At 42.8% G+C, this 17,032-nt stretch overlaps 1 long non-coding RNA gene across 1 annotated transcript in view; it reads right to left on the bottom strand.

Moving 5' to 3' along the window:
* Positions 1-2,919: 2,919 nt before the first annotated feature.
* The window catches only part of LOC140725883 (uncharacterized), a 30,830-nt gene continuing 16,717 nt past the window's right edge, over positions 2,920-17,032 (bottom strand). Inside the window, exons 2-3 of the long non-coding RNA XR_012098500.1 lie at positions 5,964-6,109; positions 2,920-3,264 (exon numbers count right to left, since the gene is read on the bottom strand). This is a non-coding gene — a long non-coding RNA (uncharacterized lncRNA). The remainder of the gene's footprint in view (positions 3,265-5,963; positions 6,110-17,032) is intronic.

The following is a 17,032-nucleotide window of genomic DNA, read 5'->3' as shown; positions in this document are numbered from 1 at the left end:
CGCTGGCTTTTATTGGTTTGTAAAGCTTCCCTCTCATTTCTGCTACTACTGTATGCCCCCCTGTTTGATTCTATGCAGTCTCGGACTTCCCTTGTCAGCCGAGGTTGCCTCATCTCCCTTTAGAATACTTCATCTTCGGGACGCATCTGCCCTCCACCTTCTAAGTTGCCCCACAAAACTCCAGTCCTCGCTGCTCTGCTGTCATCCTGGCAAGTGTCCCATTTCAATGAATGTTGGACCGTTCCTCTTGGATAAATTTCTCATTACTGTTAATCGACCGTAACAGTGATACATCGGAGAGGGTGCAGAAGAGATTCACTGGGATGCAGTATCGATTAAAGGCATAAGTTACTGTTTAAGGAGAGGTCAAACAAAATAGGGTTTTTTTCTAAGGAGCTGAGGGGAGACATGATCATGTGTGAAAGGTGTCTCATAACAGAGGATGTGCATTTATAGAGATGAGGAGGAATTTCTTTGCCCAGACAGTGGTGAATCTGAGCAATTCGTTGCCACAGATAGCTCAGAAGAAAAATCATCGGCTATACTGAAAACGGAGGTTGATATGCGCTTGATTAGACAGGGCGGAGAGGAAACTACAGAGAAAGATGGGTCAAGCTGGGCAGAAGGGACAGACTGAGGTGGGGATTCATGGCTGGCAAGTGGCACTGGGACTGAATACCAGTGTTTTCCACTCTCAGACATTCATTCAGACCATTTCACATCAGTACATATTTTACAAACAGCAGATTTCAAAGTTGAATTTCAATGTAAATTTATTTTTCAAGTACGTTGATATATTCCATCAAATGATTCATTTTCTTGCAGGTTCAGCAGCTCAACACTTACCCCCAGCCCGGGGCAGGGAATGGGACCAATTGTAGATGGGGTTGGTGAGGGGTGAGGGGTGGGGGGAGTGAGGGGTGAGGGGTGGGGGGAGTGAGGGGTGAGGGGTGGGGGGAGTGTGGGGTGGGGGTAGTATGGGGGGGGGGCCTGGGACCTCATCAGGGAACCCTCTCTCCATCTTCCTCCCACCCACTCCTCCTCACTCCCCCTCCCTCTACCCACCCCTCCCCCTCCCCACCCCCCACATCCCCTTCCACCTCCCCCTCCCCTCCCCTCCCACCCCGTCCCCCTCACCCACCCCTCCTCCATCCGTCCCAATTCCTTCTCCTGCCCCCTCACCACCACATTCCCCTGCCCCTCCCTTACACAAGCCTCCCCTTCCCTTTCCTCCTCCATCCCCTCCAACCCTTCCTCCTTCCCCTCTGCCTCCATCCCCTTCCCCTCCATTCCTTCTGCCAACCTTCCACCTTCCCTTCCCCTCTATCTTCCCTCAACACTCCACTTCCCCTCTCCCTTTCCTTCTTTCTCTTCGCTCCACCTCCACTGCAACACTCCTGCCCTTTATCCCACCCTCTTCTTCCCCTTCCCACTCTACCATCCCCTACTCAGTCCCTTGCCCTCTCCTCCTGTTTCCACACCCACCCGCCCCCTCAACCTACCCCTTCTCCTCCTGTTGCTTCACCCACCCCCGCAACCTACCCCTTCCCCTCCCCTCCCAGTCTGCTCAATCTATTTCCCATCCCCCTGCTTTTCCCTTCCCTTCAACCTTCCACTTCCCATTCCCTCCCCCTCCCCTTCCTTCACCTCCCCCAACATTACCTTTCCCTCCCCCTCCCTCCTCCTCCTCATTGCCCATCTACCTCCACCGTCTTGCTCCTTCCCCACACTCCTTCCCCTCCTCGCCCTCCCCACCACTTCTGCTTCCCATTCATTCCCTCCTCATCCTCCTCACACCCCTACCCTAACCACTCCCGTCACTCTAAACCCTCCCCAACCCCGCCTCTTCTCAACACCCCTTCCTCTTCCATCTGTCTTCTCTCTCCCTCCCCTCTCTTCCTGCTCACTCCATCTCCCATACCCTGCCCTCTCCCTCCCTCCCTCTGAACCATCTCCTTCCCTCTCCTCCTCACTACCCCTCTTCCACCCGCTCTCCCCCCCACTACCCCGCCATCCATCACCCCAGCTGTATGTGCGTTTGCAGGTGTGTGAGAGAGAGGGGAGGGTGGAGGGGATAGGAAGGAATCAGGGGGGTGGGGAGATAGTGGAAAGGAGAGGAGTGGGTTGTGGTGGCAGTGTGGGGAGGGGGAGAGGGGAGGAAGTTGGAAGGAAGAGGGGAAGAAGAGGAGGGGAGGGAAAAGGTGACAGCGGGGGAATTGGTAGGAGGGAGGGTGTAAGGAGGAGTTAGAGTTGGGCAGAGGGAGGAGGGTGAAGTGGGTAGGGAAGGTCTCACACACACACAAAATAAAAAACATACAGTTGAGGAGATGGAGGGTTAGGGTGGGAAGGAAGGTGAGAGGTTGGGCAGAGGGAATTGAGGTGAAGGAAGAGCAGAGGCAGGAGGGATGGAGAGAGAGGGAGAGGAAGGAGGAGGATGGGAGGGGAAGGGGAGAGTGAGGGAAGGGAGGGGAACGGGTGAGAGATGGGGAGGGGGAGGAATTGGGAGGGAGTGGAGGAGTGTAGGGGAAGGGGAGGAGGAGGAAGGAAAGGGTTAGAGGAGGGGATGGGGAGGGAGGGGGGGGTGAGGTTGGGGATGGGTAGAGGGAAGGAGAGTGCGGAGGAATAGGCAGGAGGAGGATGGAGGGAGGGCTCCCTGACAAGGTCCTAGGGGGGAAGGTGGGGAGGGAGATGGGGAAGTGTGTAGGAGGGGGAGGGAGGAAATGGGAGGGAGGGGTATGTGTATAGGAGAGGGAAGAGGAAGAGGTGGGGGATGGAGGTGGAAGGAAATGTTGAGGAGAGAGGGAGGGGAGACATGTGGGGGAGGGATGAAAATGAGGGTGGGGTCGGGGAGGAGGAGGGAGGTGTTCCCTCATTGGAGGGTCCAGGCAGTCATAGTACGGACAGCCAAGACCTGAGGGAGGGAAGGAAGAAGTGAGGAGGAAGGGTAGGGTGAGGCTGGGGGCCAAAAGTCTGGTGTCACTGGTGGAGCCACTGAGAGGACCTCTGGGATTGGTCAGTCACTGATGGTACAACAAAAAATCAGCTCGGGTGGATCTGAGCTGTTTGGTCAGCTGATTGGCTGAGACAGAACTCAAGATATTCATCAAGCGAATCAGAGGTGATGTTCCGTTGTCAATCAATCACCACTGGATCTGTGAAGTTCCCAAATACGATGCCATATGAAGTTGTCGTGCTGTAGTCTGGAAGGATCAGTTAGTGATATCAATCTCCCCAGGCCAATCATGGAACTGGATTTGAATGGACCTGTTGATGACAACATTATCTTTGAGGAAATCATGTCAGCTGGTTTGGATAACTTGGGGGGAGCAAGGTAATGGATGGGGAGGGAGCAGAGGGGAGGGGGAAGTGGAGTTGCTAGGATCCCATTCTGAGCCAGTCCCATCTGCCTAATTTTTCCCGTATCCCTCTAAACCTTTCCCATCCACGTACCTGTCGGAGTGTCTTTTGTGTGAATAATTTTCTCCTCAGACCCTAGTAAATCTTTTTTTTTTAACCTTAACCCTGTGGCCTCTTAAAAAGCCCAACCTCTCTCCATAAGTTGGTCTCTCAAGTGCTAATACCTGTCTCGTAAATCTCCTCAGCACCCTTTCCAGCTGAGCAGTATTTTCCTCTAACAATGCCAGCAAAACTGAATACAATACTCCAGGTGAGGCCTCACTAATGTCATCATCAATTAGACCATAAGGCCCTAAGACGCAGGAGCAGAATTCGGCGACTCAGCAACCTGAGTCTGATCTATCATTCCATCATGGCTGATTGAGTATCCCTCTCAACCACATCCTGCTGCCTTCTCCCTGTAACTTCTCATGCCATGACTAACCAAGAACCAATCAACTTCCATTTTAAATATTCTCAATTACATGGTCCCCACAGCCATCGGTGGCAATGAATTCCACAGATTCACCATCCTGTTACTGAAGAAATCCTCCCTATCACTGCTCTAAATGGATAGCCTCTATTCTGACGCCATGCGCTCTGACCCTAGATCAGAAAGTATACAAAATATCCTTTTCACATTCTATCTAGACCTTTCAATATTCAACAGGTTTCAATGAAACCCACTGTTATTCTTCCATGGCTATTAAAACTCCTCATATGTTAACCTTTTCTTTGTGGACTCCTTTTTGAGAACCTTCACTGGAAACTCTCCAAGGCCAGCACACCTTTTCTCAAAGCGACCCAAAACTGCTCACAATACTCCAAATTCAGTCTGACCAATGCCATATAAAGCCTCACCATACATCTTTCCTTTTATATTCTAGTCCATTTGAAATGAATGCCAACATTGCAGTTGCCTTCGTGACAATCCACTCAACCCTCAAGTTACCATTACGGAATCCTGCAGAAGTGCTTCCAAGGACCTTTACCCCTCTGATTGTTAAAATTTTCTCCCCATTTAGAAAATAGACTACACCTTAATTCCTTCTACCAAAGTGCATGACCAGACACTTCCCTACAGTATATTCCATCTACTACTTCCTTGCCTTTTCTCCCAATCTGTCCAAGTATTTCTGCAGACACCCTGCTTGCTCTCAACTACCTGTCCTTCCATCTATCGTTGTATCATCTGTAAAGCCAGATCCCTTTGTTCTACCACAATCCTCATTATTCTACCATTCACTGAGCACTAGGTCACAACTTTTTCTGCACCACTTAACTAATTTAACCATTATATATATATATATACACACACTTATTGTAATCGACAGTTTTTATGATTCTGTGTGTTGCTGCCACATAAAAAACAGGTTTCACGACACACAACATGCCAGTGATATTGAAGATTCTGAATGCTGTCCACTGGACCAAAGGTAGGCCAGACCCTGGCACCCGGGAGGCAACATACCTTCCAGGAATCTCGATCCAGTCCACAGAACCCCCTTTCACTTCCCCTAACTCACAAATCCCCTATTACCACAGCTTCCCTCCTTGCATCCCTTCCCTCCTCAGACACAGAGCCAGACTCGGTGCAGATACCAGACCACTGTGACTATCCTTTGCTTGGTCATCCCCTCTAGGGATCCAGCATGAAACTGATTTTCCGAATCTACCTGCATATGGAAATCTCACACGACGATAGTAACATTGCTCTTATTACATGCCTTTTCTATCTCCCATTGCAATTTATATCCCACATTATGACCAGTGTTTGGGAGCCTGTATATACTCCCAGCAGAGACCTGGCTATTTCTTAATTCTACCTCCGCACCCCAACCACCCCCCCCCCACCAAGTTTCTGCAACTTCTGTTCCTATGTCACATCTCTCTAAGAATTGGATTTCATTTTTAACAACAATGCCTCCCACTCCCTCTGCCTGACCTTTCAACACAGTCTATATTCTGGGATGTTAAGGTCCCAACTATGATCTTTAAGCAACAAACTCAGTGACATCGATAATGATGTTCCTGCCAATCTCTAACTGTGCTACAAGATGAAGTACCTTATTCTGTATACTGCGTGCATTCCAATGTAACAACTTCAGTCCTGTACTCATCATCATTTTCAACTCTGCCCCTACCTGTATGTTGCAATTCACCTCTGCAGCTTTGCCCTATCATTTGCCGGTCATTCTTCAGTCTCACTACACAATGCATCCACTTCTATACCAACTGGCCCATCCTTAGCCACATCACTCCAGTCCCTACCCCCCTGCCAATTAATTTAAACACTCCCCAACAACTCTTGCAAACCTCCCAGCGAGGATTTTTGTTCTCTTCAAGGTCATGAATAACATGGGTGCTGTTGTCTCGGAAGCAAGTGTCATCACTGCCTCAGATATACGAGACCCAAGCACTGGAAACTGTTCAACGTGATTCACACACACCGTCATTAAGTAGTTGTGTTCTGATGTAATGATATCAGTGTCAGGCAATTACTTTTGCTTTGTGGGAGTGGTAATTGAGTTAACACAATGAGGTGGAAGGGAGGCAGAGGTACCAACCTGAGGAGTACTGAATGCAGTCGGCACCTGCTGTCTCGGGCTTGCATTCTGTAGTGGTCACTCTCAGCTTCATCGCTGGTTCATACGGTTAAAATCTCTGTTGTCTTCTGCACAATCATGTGTCACTGTTTCCAGCACTCTTGTCCCTCAAGGAGAAGAAACAAAAAGTAGATTCAAGCAACACACAGAAAACGCTGGAGAAACTCAGCAGGCCAGGTGGCATCTAAGTAAAAGATTCAGGCTGAGACCCCTCATCATGAAAGGAAACAAAAGAGAGGAAAAGAATCCACTGGCTTACAACTAGACAACAACAGGAACATCTACATTTTAAATCACAGATCTACACTGCATAAGAACTCATCCACACAGTTTTCACTATCCTGTCCACATGTGTCACCACTTTTAGGGAACACAGTACTTCACCCCTCGGTGTCTCTGTTCTGCAACTCCCTTTGGGCCCTGTCATTTACTCTCTATGTTCTACTCCGGTTTAACTCCCAAAATCATACTTGTCCAGTTACGTTCAACCTGCCCTTTCTTGGCCCACTTTGCTAGATGGTCTCCATCCCATTGTAACCTCAGACAACCCTCACCCTCACCACACACTCATTTTTGTGTCATCCACAACCTCACTCATTGTTCGAACGTAAAGAGAAATACCTGAACGAGCTGTCGCCGGATCTTTTGAACCATCTGTGTAGATAAGTAAGAATCCATGATATCTGTCCTGTATACATCTGACTTGGGTCTCCAGCTGACCAGAGTTTAAATACTGTGGTGATGTTGCATCTCATTATGATGTGTCTGCTGGTGTCACTGTGACATTGTGATGTTGAGGGGTCGTACCTCAACATCTCCATATTTAGTAAAAACTTTTATCATTGCCTTTTTGGCTACTGCCAGTACAATTTTTATGAATTCTTTCTGATATTTATTCAATTTGGGTTTCGGTTTTATCCCTTCAATATCGCCTAATAAAAATAATATCGGGTTATGTGGAAGTTGTGTTCCAATAATTTGTTCCAGTAAAACTCTTAAATTTGTCCAAAAAGGTTAAATTTTAGAACAAGACCAAGTAGAATGTAAAAAAGTACCAATTTCTTGGTTACATCGGAAACACTGATCAGATAAATGTGGGTTTAATTTATTTATTTTTTGTGGTGTAAAATATAACTGATGCAAAAAATTATATTGTACTAAACTTAACCGAACATTTATTGTATTTGTCATACTATCAAGACATTGTCTTGACCAAGTTGTTTCTTCAATTTTAATATTCAAGTCCATTTCCCATTTTTGTCTTGACTTATGGATTCCTTGTTTAATTTTGAATCAAAATATACATACAAGAAATAAATTTTTTAGTTTTTCCTTTTTAAATTAAAGCTTCTATTTCATTAGATTTCGGCAATAACATTGTTTGACCCAATTTTTCTCTTAAATAAGCCCTTAATTGGAAGTAACAAAAAAGAGTGTTATTTGATATTTTATATTTATTCTTTAATTGATCAAATGACATTAATATACCTCCTTCAAAACAATCTCCTATATATCTAATCCCTTTTTGAAACCAATTATATAAAAGTTGATTATCCATTGTAAAAGGAATAAGTCTATTTTGAATTAAAGATCTCTTTGCTAATAAAGATTTCTTTATCTCATCATCAACATTTATCTTATTCCATAAATCAATCAAATGTTTTAATATAGGAGATTCTTTCTTTTCCCGTATCCATTTAGATACCCACTTATATATAAAATCTTCTGGTATATTTTCTCCTATTTTATCTAGTTCTATTCTAATCCATGCCAGTTTATCTTTATCAAAAAAAGATGCAATAAATCTAAGTTGATTTGCTTTATAATAATTCTTAAAATTTGGAAGTTGTAACCCTCCTAGATCAAATTTCCATGTCAATTTTTCCAACGATATTCTTGACACCTTACCATTCCAAAGAAACTTCCTCACATATTTATTTAACTCTTGAAAAATCTTCTGCGGTAGTTGTATTGGTAGTGACTGGAATAAGTATTGTAATCTAGGGAATATATTCATTTTTACGGTATTTACTCTACCTACTAATGTTATTGGTAATATCATCCATTTATCAAGATCTTCTTGAATTTTTTTCAATAATGGTAAATAATTTAATTTATATCAGTTCTTTATATCATTATCAACTCTTAGACCTAAATATTTTATACCGTTTATCGGCCATCTAAATTGAGTTATTAATTGACATTGACTATAATCTCCTTTAGTAAGAGGTAAAATTTCACTTTTATCCCAATTTATTTTCTAACCTGATATTTTCCCATATTCTTCTAATCTAGAGGATCATTTACGCAACGAGTGCAATGGGTTTGTTAAATAAAGCAGAACATCATCAGCAAATAAATTAATCTTGTATTCCTCCTGGTTAACTCTGAAACTCTTAATATCTGGGTCCATTCTAATTAATTCAGCTAATGGTTCTATCGCCAACACAAATAAAGCAGGTGATAATGGACAACCTTGCCTAGTTGACCTTGTTAACTGAAATGGTGTTGAAATTTGACCATTTGTCACCACTTCAGCTTTGGGATTAGTATTTAAGGTTTTAATCCATTTTATAAAGGATACTCCTAATCCATATTTTTCCAATACCTTAAATAAAAATCCCATTCCAATCTGTCAAATGCTTTTTCTGCATCTAAAGAAACTGCCACACTCATTTCCTCCCTCTTTTGAGCCAAATGTATTATGGTAAATAACCGAGTTACATTATCTGCCGATTGTCTATTTTTAATAAATCCTGTTTGATCCATATGTATTAATTTTGGTAAGTATTTAAATAATCTGTTGGATAAGAATTTTGCTATTATTTTATAGTCAGTGTTTAACAAAGAAATAGGTTTATATGATGTTGGCTTTAAAAGATCTCTATCTTTTTTTGGCAATACTATTAAAATAGCTGTCGAAAAAGATTCTGGAAGATTATGCGTTCTTTCCGCTTGGTGTATTAACTCCATAAAAGGAGGAATTAATAAATCTTTTAACTTTTTATAAAATTCAGGTGGAAAACCATCTTCTCCTGGGGATTTATTACTTTGAAATGCTCCTAGAGCTTCTTCAACCTCTTTTAATGTAAAAGGCATATCTAATCCCTTCTGTTCTTCCGAATTCAATTTTGGAAGAGTTATTTGTGATAAAAACCTTTCTATCTTGAAGAAGAAAAATAGCTTATAAAGAAAAGAACAAAATACCCCCCTACCAATGCTGTGGATAAAAAATAACACAACATTACCCCTCTCTGTTGTACGGGTCATGGCAATCTCCATGATTACACACGTGAATCCCGTAGCAATCGATCCAAAGCTCCCCCAGCTCCCCCGCGACATAAAAAAGTATATATATGAGAAGAAAAAAAATACTACTCTCAATTAATATTTCTCAAATTTTGCCTTTCTCCCCCGTATCATCCTTAAATGTCTTATCAATTCCATTCACTGTCTCTGTCTTCATCTTTAATCCATTACGCTTGGAAATCTGTACGTGTAGTTAGGGAATACTTGGGAGTTTTTGTGCAAAATCCTCCGCTTCTCAATAATCGGTGAAAAATCTTCTTTTTCCATCCTCCAAAAAAATTATCAGTGTTGCTGGGTGACGCATTATGAATTTATAACCCTTTTCCCATAAAGCTTTTTTCACTGGGTTAAAATCCTTCTTTCTCTTCAAAAGATTATAACTTATATCAGGATAGAAAAGAACTGCTTTCCCTTCTATCATCAATGGCCTTTTTCTCTTTCTGGCACATTGGGCAGCCGCCTTCAGGATCTTTTATCTTGGTATCTTAAGCATTTTATCAAAATTGATCGTGGATTTTGATCAGCTTGAGGTCTTGATCTTAAGGCTCTATGAGCCCTTTCAATTTCAATTAGAGTTTCTTCTTCCATTTCCAAGTTTTCAGGGATCCATTTTTGAAAAAACTTCATTGGATCTTCTCCTTCTATATTCTCTTTAAGTCCAGCAATCTTAATATTGTTTCGTCTGCTAAAATTTTCAAACTTATCGACATTTTCCAACAATTGCTTTCTTTCTAATGTCCAGGCAGAGATATTATCTTCCATTTTATTCATTCTTTCAGCCATATCTTCCGTTGTAGCTTCCAAGTCTATAATTCACTTTTCCATTTTTTCCTGTCTTTTTATCATTTTATCAAACATAATCTTCATATTTATTTGTTTATTTATTTATTTATTTTACATTTTTTAATTAGTTTTTCAAAACATTTTACAAAATTAAAAATCCCAAATCCCAATGAGGAGCATTAATACAGTGCAAAATTAAGCATACAATAACAATATGCTACAAAGGAAGAGAATTTAACAAAAAAGCACCTAAATTAAAGACAAGTGAGCTTAGTGTCCTCCCCAAGCCCCACAACATAAGAAAAAAGCAACAACAACTCCAGACCAACCACCACACAATATAGAGAGTATAAGTCAGGACAGTCAAACTCCCAGATTGTGAATACACTTAGCAACAGAGGATAATAATGCCTACTACCAGAAAAAAAAGGGAGCTGAATGCAAGGGACCGAAAAGAAGAAAAAAAAGAAAAAAAAACCCTAGTCAGGAGGAAGGTTATGAAAGTACTCGATAAAAGGTCCCCAGACCTTATGGAACTTCAGATCTGAATTAAGAACTGAATAATGAATTTTTTCGAGGTCCAAGCAGGCCATAATATCGTTAAGCCATTGCGCATGAGTGGGCGGGGCAACATCTCTCCATCTAAGGAGGATCAAGCGTCTCGCCAGGAGAGAGGCAAAGGATAGTATTCCTCATTGGGTTGGACCCAGACATAAATCTGTCTCACCCCAAAAACCGAACTGAGCAATTAAGGGGTTAGGTTCTAGGTGCTGATTCAGAATACCCGATAATGTAGTGAAGACATCTTTCCAGAATTTCTCCAAGCTAGGACAGAACCAGTACATATGGACGAGAGAGGCCACGCCCCTCTTGCATTTATCACAGAGCGGACTAATGCCAGGGTAGGATCGAGATAGTTTAGATTTAGACATATGGGCTCTATGAACAATCTTAAACTGTAAAAGGCAATGGCGAGCACAAAGGGAGGTTGAGTTAACTGATTTGAGAACTGAGTCCCAGTTCTCCTCGGATAAGGAGATATTTAAATCCTGCTCCCAGGCCATTTTAATTTTATCCACAGGGGCCTGTCGTAAGGCTGCTAGTTTATCTCGGATAATTGATATTAAACCTTTACCTAGTGGATTAATGGAAAGAAATAGGTCCATAGCATTTTTTCGCAGGCATTTCAGGAAAGTTAGGAATTAAAGGAGCAGTAAAGTGTCAGATTTGGAGATATCTGAAAAAGTGAGCGTTGGGCAGGTTGAACTTAACAGAGAGCTGCTGAAAAGAAGCGAAGCGATTATCAATGAAGAGATCTTCAAAATGTCTAATGCCCTTCCTGTGCCAAACATGGAATGCTGAATCGTACGTAGTAGGTAAAAAATGGTGATTATGTGTGACAGGGCTAGAAACGGAAAACCCCTGGAAACCATAGCATTTCCTGAACTGAGCCCATATATGCAAAGTGTGTCTAACAAGAGGATTAGCTATTGATCTGGGCAGACTGCTAGGGAGTGCAGAGCCAAGAAGTGCCGATATAGATAATTCTTTGGTGGAGCTCAACTCCATTGCCACCCAGTTAGGGCACTCAGGTTGACCGTGGAAGAAAGACCAGAAGGCAGCACAACGTATATTAGCTGCCCAGTAATATAAGCGAAAGTTAGGTAAAGCCATGCCACCCTCTTTTTTAGATTTTTGGAGGTGGATTTTATTAATTCTAGAGCGCTTATTCTGCCACAAATATGACAAAATAATAGAGTCTAAGGAATCAAAAAAAGATTTAGGAATAAAAATTGGGATAGATTGAAATAAGTATAAAATTTTGGGGAGAACATACATTTTAACAACATTAATACGACCTACCAAAGACATAGATAGAGGTGACCATTGTACCAGACTCTGTTTTATAGCATATGAAAGACTGACAAAGTTTTCACGAAAGAGATCTTTAAACTTCCTTGTTTTATTTCTATTAACGCGTTTAATTTTTCTAATTTACGCATTATATGCATCAAAGTTTTTTCTATATTTCCAGAAAAACTTTTACTTCCATCTTCGTCTGATTTTTCCAGAGAATCTGAATCTGCCTCAGATTCACTTTCACTTCCAGTTTCAATCATAACTGGGATTTGTAGTTCAGGTTACTCATGTTTGCACATGCCCCTTCCTTCACGTTTGCGCAGTTCTCGTTGGTCTTTTTCTTTAGAAATGGTCGATGTTGCCGCAGTTTACTGTTCTGTATCACCGGAGGTAAAATGTACCTGAGCCCGCGGTTCTCTGGCAGCAGCGGGCCTTGATTCTGTTCCAATTTGCGTTGTCTTCACGGTAGTAGTTTTCTTCACCTTCTGTTTATGAGACATAGTTTGAAACAATCCGGAGTAGTTTATAAGTAACTTTTAGAAAGTATTTACTAACTTTTCTTCACTTAAACATTAATTTACTGATTTTTTACGGGAGAGCTGGATTTCCGTGTCTCGATCCTACGTCATCACGTGACGTCCCCCATTTCCGTCTTACCCTTCCTGAAGTTCACAATCTGCTCTTCCATCTTACTGTCGTCAAGTGCCAGGTTGTTACTGCGGCACCACTCTACGAGTTGGCATATCTCACTCCTGTACGCCCTCTCGTCACCACCTGAGATTCTACCAACAACGGTTGTATCGTTAGCAAATTTGTAGATGATTTTGAGCTATGCCTAGCCACACGGTCATGTGTATACGGAGAGCGGAGCAGTGGGCTAAGCACACACCCCTGAGGGTGTTGCAACACCCCAGTGTTGATCGTCAGCAAGGAGGATATGTTATCACCAATCCGCACAGACTGTGATCTTCCAGTTAGGAAGTCGAGGATCCAACTGCAGAGGGAGTAACAGTGGCCCAGATTCTGTAACTTCTCAATCAGGATTGTAGAAATGACAGGATTGTGGAATTGTAGGTGTTTGTGTTGCCCAGGTGGTCTAAAGCCATGTGGAGAGACTTTGAGATTGTGCCTGCCCTTGAACTATTGTGGCGAAAGGCAAATTGCAACAGGTCCAGGTCCTTGCTGAGGCAGGATCTCAGTCTAGTCAAAACCAACCTCTCAAAGCATTTCATCACTGTTGATGTGAGTGCTACTGGGCGATAATCATTAAGACAGCTCAGATTATTTTTCTTAGGCACTGGTATAATTGTTGCCTTTTTGAAGCAAGTGGGAACATCCTCCTGTAACAGTGAGAGGTTGAAAATGTCCTTGAATACTCCCACTAGTTGGTTGACACAGGTTTTCAGAGCCTTACCAGGTACTCCATCAGGACATTCTGCCTTGCGAGGGTTCACGCTCTTTAAAGACAGTCTAACATTGGCCTCTGAGACAGAGATCACAGGGTCATCAGCTGCAGCAGGGATCTTCACAGCTGTAGTTGTGTTCTCCATTTCAAAGCGTGCAAAGAAGCGTTGAGTTCATCTGGTAGTGAAGCATCTCTGCCATTCATGCTGTTGGGTTTTGCTTTGTAGGAAGTAATGTCTTGCAGTCCCTGCCAGAGTTACCGTGCATCTGATATCGCCTGCAACCTCATTTGAAATTGTCTCTTCGCCCTTGAAATAGCCCTCCGTAGATCATATCTGGTTCTCTGGTACAGGCTTGGGTTGCTAGACTTGAATGTCACAGATCCAGCCTTCAGCAGACAATGTACCTCCTGGTTCATCCATGGCTTTTGGTTTGGGAATGTACGGTAAGTCTTCGTAGGCACACACTCATCCACACAGGTTTTAATGAAGTCGGTAACAACTGCAGCATACTCATCCAGATTCAAAGATGAATCCCTGAATACAGTCTAGTCCATCGATTCAAAGCAGTCCTGTAGGCGCTCCTGTGCTTCCCTTGTCCAAACCTTCTTGGTCCTCACTGCTGGTGCTGCAGAATTCAGTCTCTGACCATACTCAGAGAGTAGAAGTGCATCTAGGTGATCAGACTTCCCAAAGTGAGGGCGTGGAAGAGCACGGTAGGCATTCTTGATGGTGGTGTAGCAATGGTGACCTTGGGAATGGTAGAGGTGGTATTGTCCACTTCCCCTGCCCCTTGTCCTGGTTAAGGGAGATTCAGTGCTAAAATTGTGTTTGGAAGTTTTGAGACATTCGCCAACCTTGTCCCTTCAGTGGCACAGACTTTAAATCCTGTACCATTTGTGAGTGTCACACTCCTGGGGGCTCTGTGCAACACTGTCAGTCATGGGTGCTAAACGAGATATCAATCTGCCTCCACTATTAAGAGACATTTACCTCCAGACCTTAAATATTTGAAGTGTAAAAATATATTACCTTTCATCACTCCTAGTTTATTTACCAAACATCTTCATTCTACAGAAAACACAGACAAAATGCTGGAGGCATTCAGCAGGTCAGGCAGAATCTGCTGAGGGGAATAAACGGTTGATGTTTCATGCCAAGACCCTTCATTCTACATTCTCCTGTTCTTGACCCCACCACTCATGTGAAGAGCTTCCCTGACAGCAGGTTGTCAGAAGAAAAAGCAAAAGGGAATGTGAACGGGAATCGTTTAGAGGGAAACAGGTGTGGAAATGTGATTACCTTAGAGCCTGCATGGACTAAGACCAGAACACCATGGGACATTGGAGCAAAATCAGACCAATCAGCCCATCAAGTCTGCTAGAACTAGCTTATTGACTACAAGTGGGGGAAGCTATGAGCCAGAACTCATCGGTGATCAGAGTTGGAGAGGGTCAGAACATTTCATTTCCTGGACTTTTCAGAGGATCTGTCCTGGGTCTCACAATTAAGTGCCATTACAAAGAAAGCATGGCAATACTTCTACTTTCTCAACGTTTGCTAAGATTTGGCATGTCATCTAAAACTTTGACAAGCTGATAGATGCGTGTATATTGACTGGCCTGGTATGGAAACACAAATGACCTGAGAAGAAAAGCCTACAAAATCAATGGATACAACCCAGTCCATCATAGTTAAAGCCCTCCCCATCACTGAGCACACCTACATGGAGTACTGTTGTAAGAAATAAGCACCCATCATCGACGATCCCCACCATCCAGGCCATGCTCTCAGATTCCCCTGGAATATTTCACGTTTCACGTTAATCTATCATCTCTTGTTCTATTCTCACACAACCTGAGAGGAAAAAGCTTCTTCTGCATTATTAGCTGCCTGTTTGCATTTAGTTATTATAGCCTCATAATTTTGTATACCTCGATCAGACCGGCCCTCATCTCCTGCTTCCCAGGGAATGAAGCCTGAACCATGTGGTGAGGCTGCATTTGGAGTATTGTGTACAGTTTTGGTCACTTTCTTAAAGGAAAAACATGTCAAACTGGATTTGGAGCAGAAGACTTTTACAGGGATATTGCCTGGACTAGAGTGCCTGAGTGTCCGAGAGTTTGTCTACACTGGATCTTTATTACATGGAATGCAAGGATATTGTGAGGGGACTTTACAGAAGCTTAGAAAATCAGGAGCAATATGGATAAGATTGACAGTCATCGTCCTGTCTGTGTGTTCATCTACGCACTGCCAGGAAGCACACCACCAATTTGCAACACTTGTCACTGAGGGAACTGGGCTGTATACGTATAATTTTATTTTGTGCAACTGTACGGTAGCTTGCAGTCCTGAATGTGCTATGTATTTTTTGCAATTTGGTCTCAGATGATACTGTTTCATTTGACGGTTTTGATGTATGATTCAATAATAACTAAAGTAAGCTTGAACTTGAACGGGGGAGTCCAAAACTAGGTGCACAGATACAAGATAAGTGGGCAGGGTTTGAAAGAGAGCTGAATGGTAATTTCTTACACAGAGGATGCTGAGTACTTGGAATGAGCTGCCAGGGAATTTTGTTGAGACGGTACAATTGCAATATTTAAGAAGCATCTGGATAGTTACAGGAAGGGTGGATCTTGGAGGCCTATTGTTCAACATGAGTAACTGGGACTAACAGAGACAATACTGTGGTCCACATGGATGAGTTGGACTAAAGGGCCTGTTTCCGGACCGTATTGCTCTATGACTCTTTTCAACCTTTCCCCATACCTCAGGTACTCAAGTCCTGGCAACATCCATGTACATTTTCTCTGCACTCTTTTAAACTTATAGATATCTTTCCCATAGGTAGATGACCACAACAACTCACAATACTCCAGGTTCAGCCTCACCAACCTCCCAGTTGCTGTGATGCAACCTTTGATATCCTTCCTCGCTGTCCACTCTGTTGCCAGTCTTGGTGTCATCCACAAATTTGCTGATCAAGTTTCCACATTATCACACAGGTTGTTGTTGTAGATACAAACAACAACAACAGACCCAGCACTGATCCCTGTGGCACCAGTCACAAGATTCTTGACACAGATTTCTTGTTTGCTCTTCAGAAAGCTTTAAGATTGGTTAGACATGACCCACTATGCACAAAGCCACTTTGATTTTCCGTAAATAGGCCCTGCCTATCCAATTACAGTAGATTTTGGTTTATTAGGGCATATTGGGACTGGTACACATTGATCCAATTAAGAGGTTACCCAATTAAACAAATTTTCATGGAAATAGTTTAAAAAAGACAAACTACTGTTTAACTGAGTAACAAACTGTATATTTCACTGAAATACAGAACAAATAAGAACACTGCCAATACGATTACAGTACTATAAAACTGTGTTTCAGTCCCTGATCGTCATTGACAGAAGAATTCATATAGAGTACGCCGCTGTATTCTTTTGACTGACTGTAAATTAAGCTCCCGGTGCGGCCTACTCTACATCAGTGAGACCCGATGCAGATTGGGGGACCACTTCCAAATTTTGGAATTTTTCTCTATTTTATATGATGCACAATGTTCTGTAGATTAGCACAATAAATTCTACTTCAAAATATTTAGAAAATGACATGAAAATACTGTACAACACACACAAAATGCTGGTGGAACACACCAGGCCAGAC

Source organism: Hemitrygon akajei, chromosome 4, assembly GCF_048418815.1.
Source record: "Hemitrygon akajei chromosome 4, sHemAka1.3, whole genome shotgun sequence".
Lineage (NCBI taxonomy): Eukaryota > Metazoa > Chordata > Chondrichthyes > Myliobatiformes > Dasyatidae > Hemitrygon > Hemitrygon akajei.
Note: the sequence above shows the minus strand (reverse complement) of the source record. Positions and strands in the feature narration are given on the sequence as shown.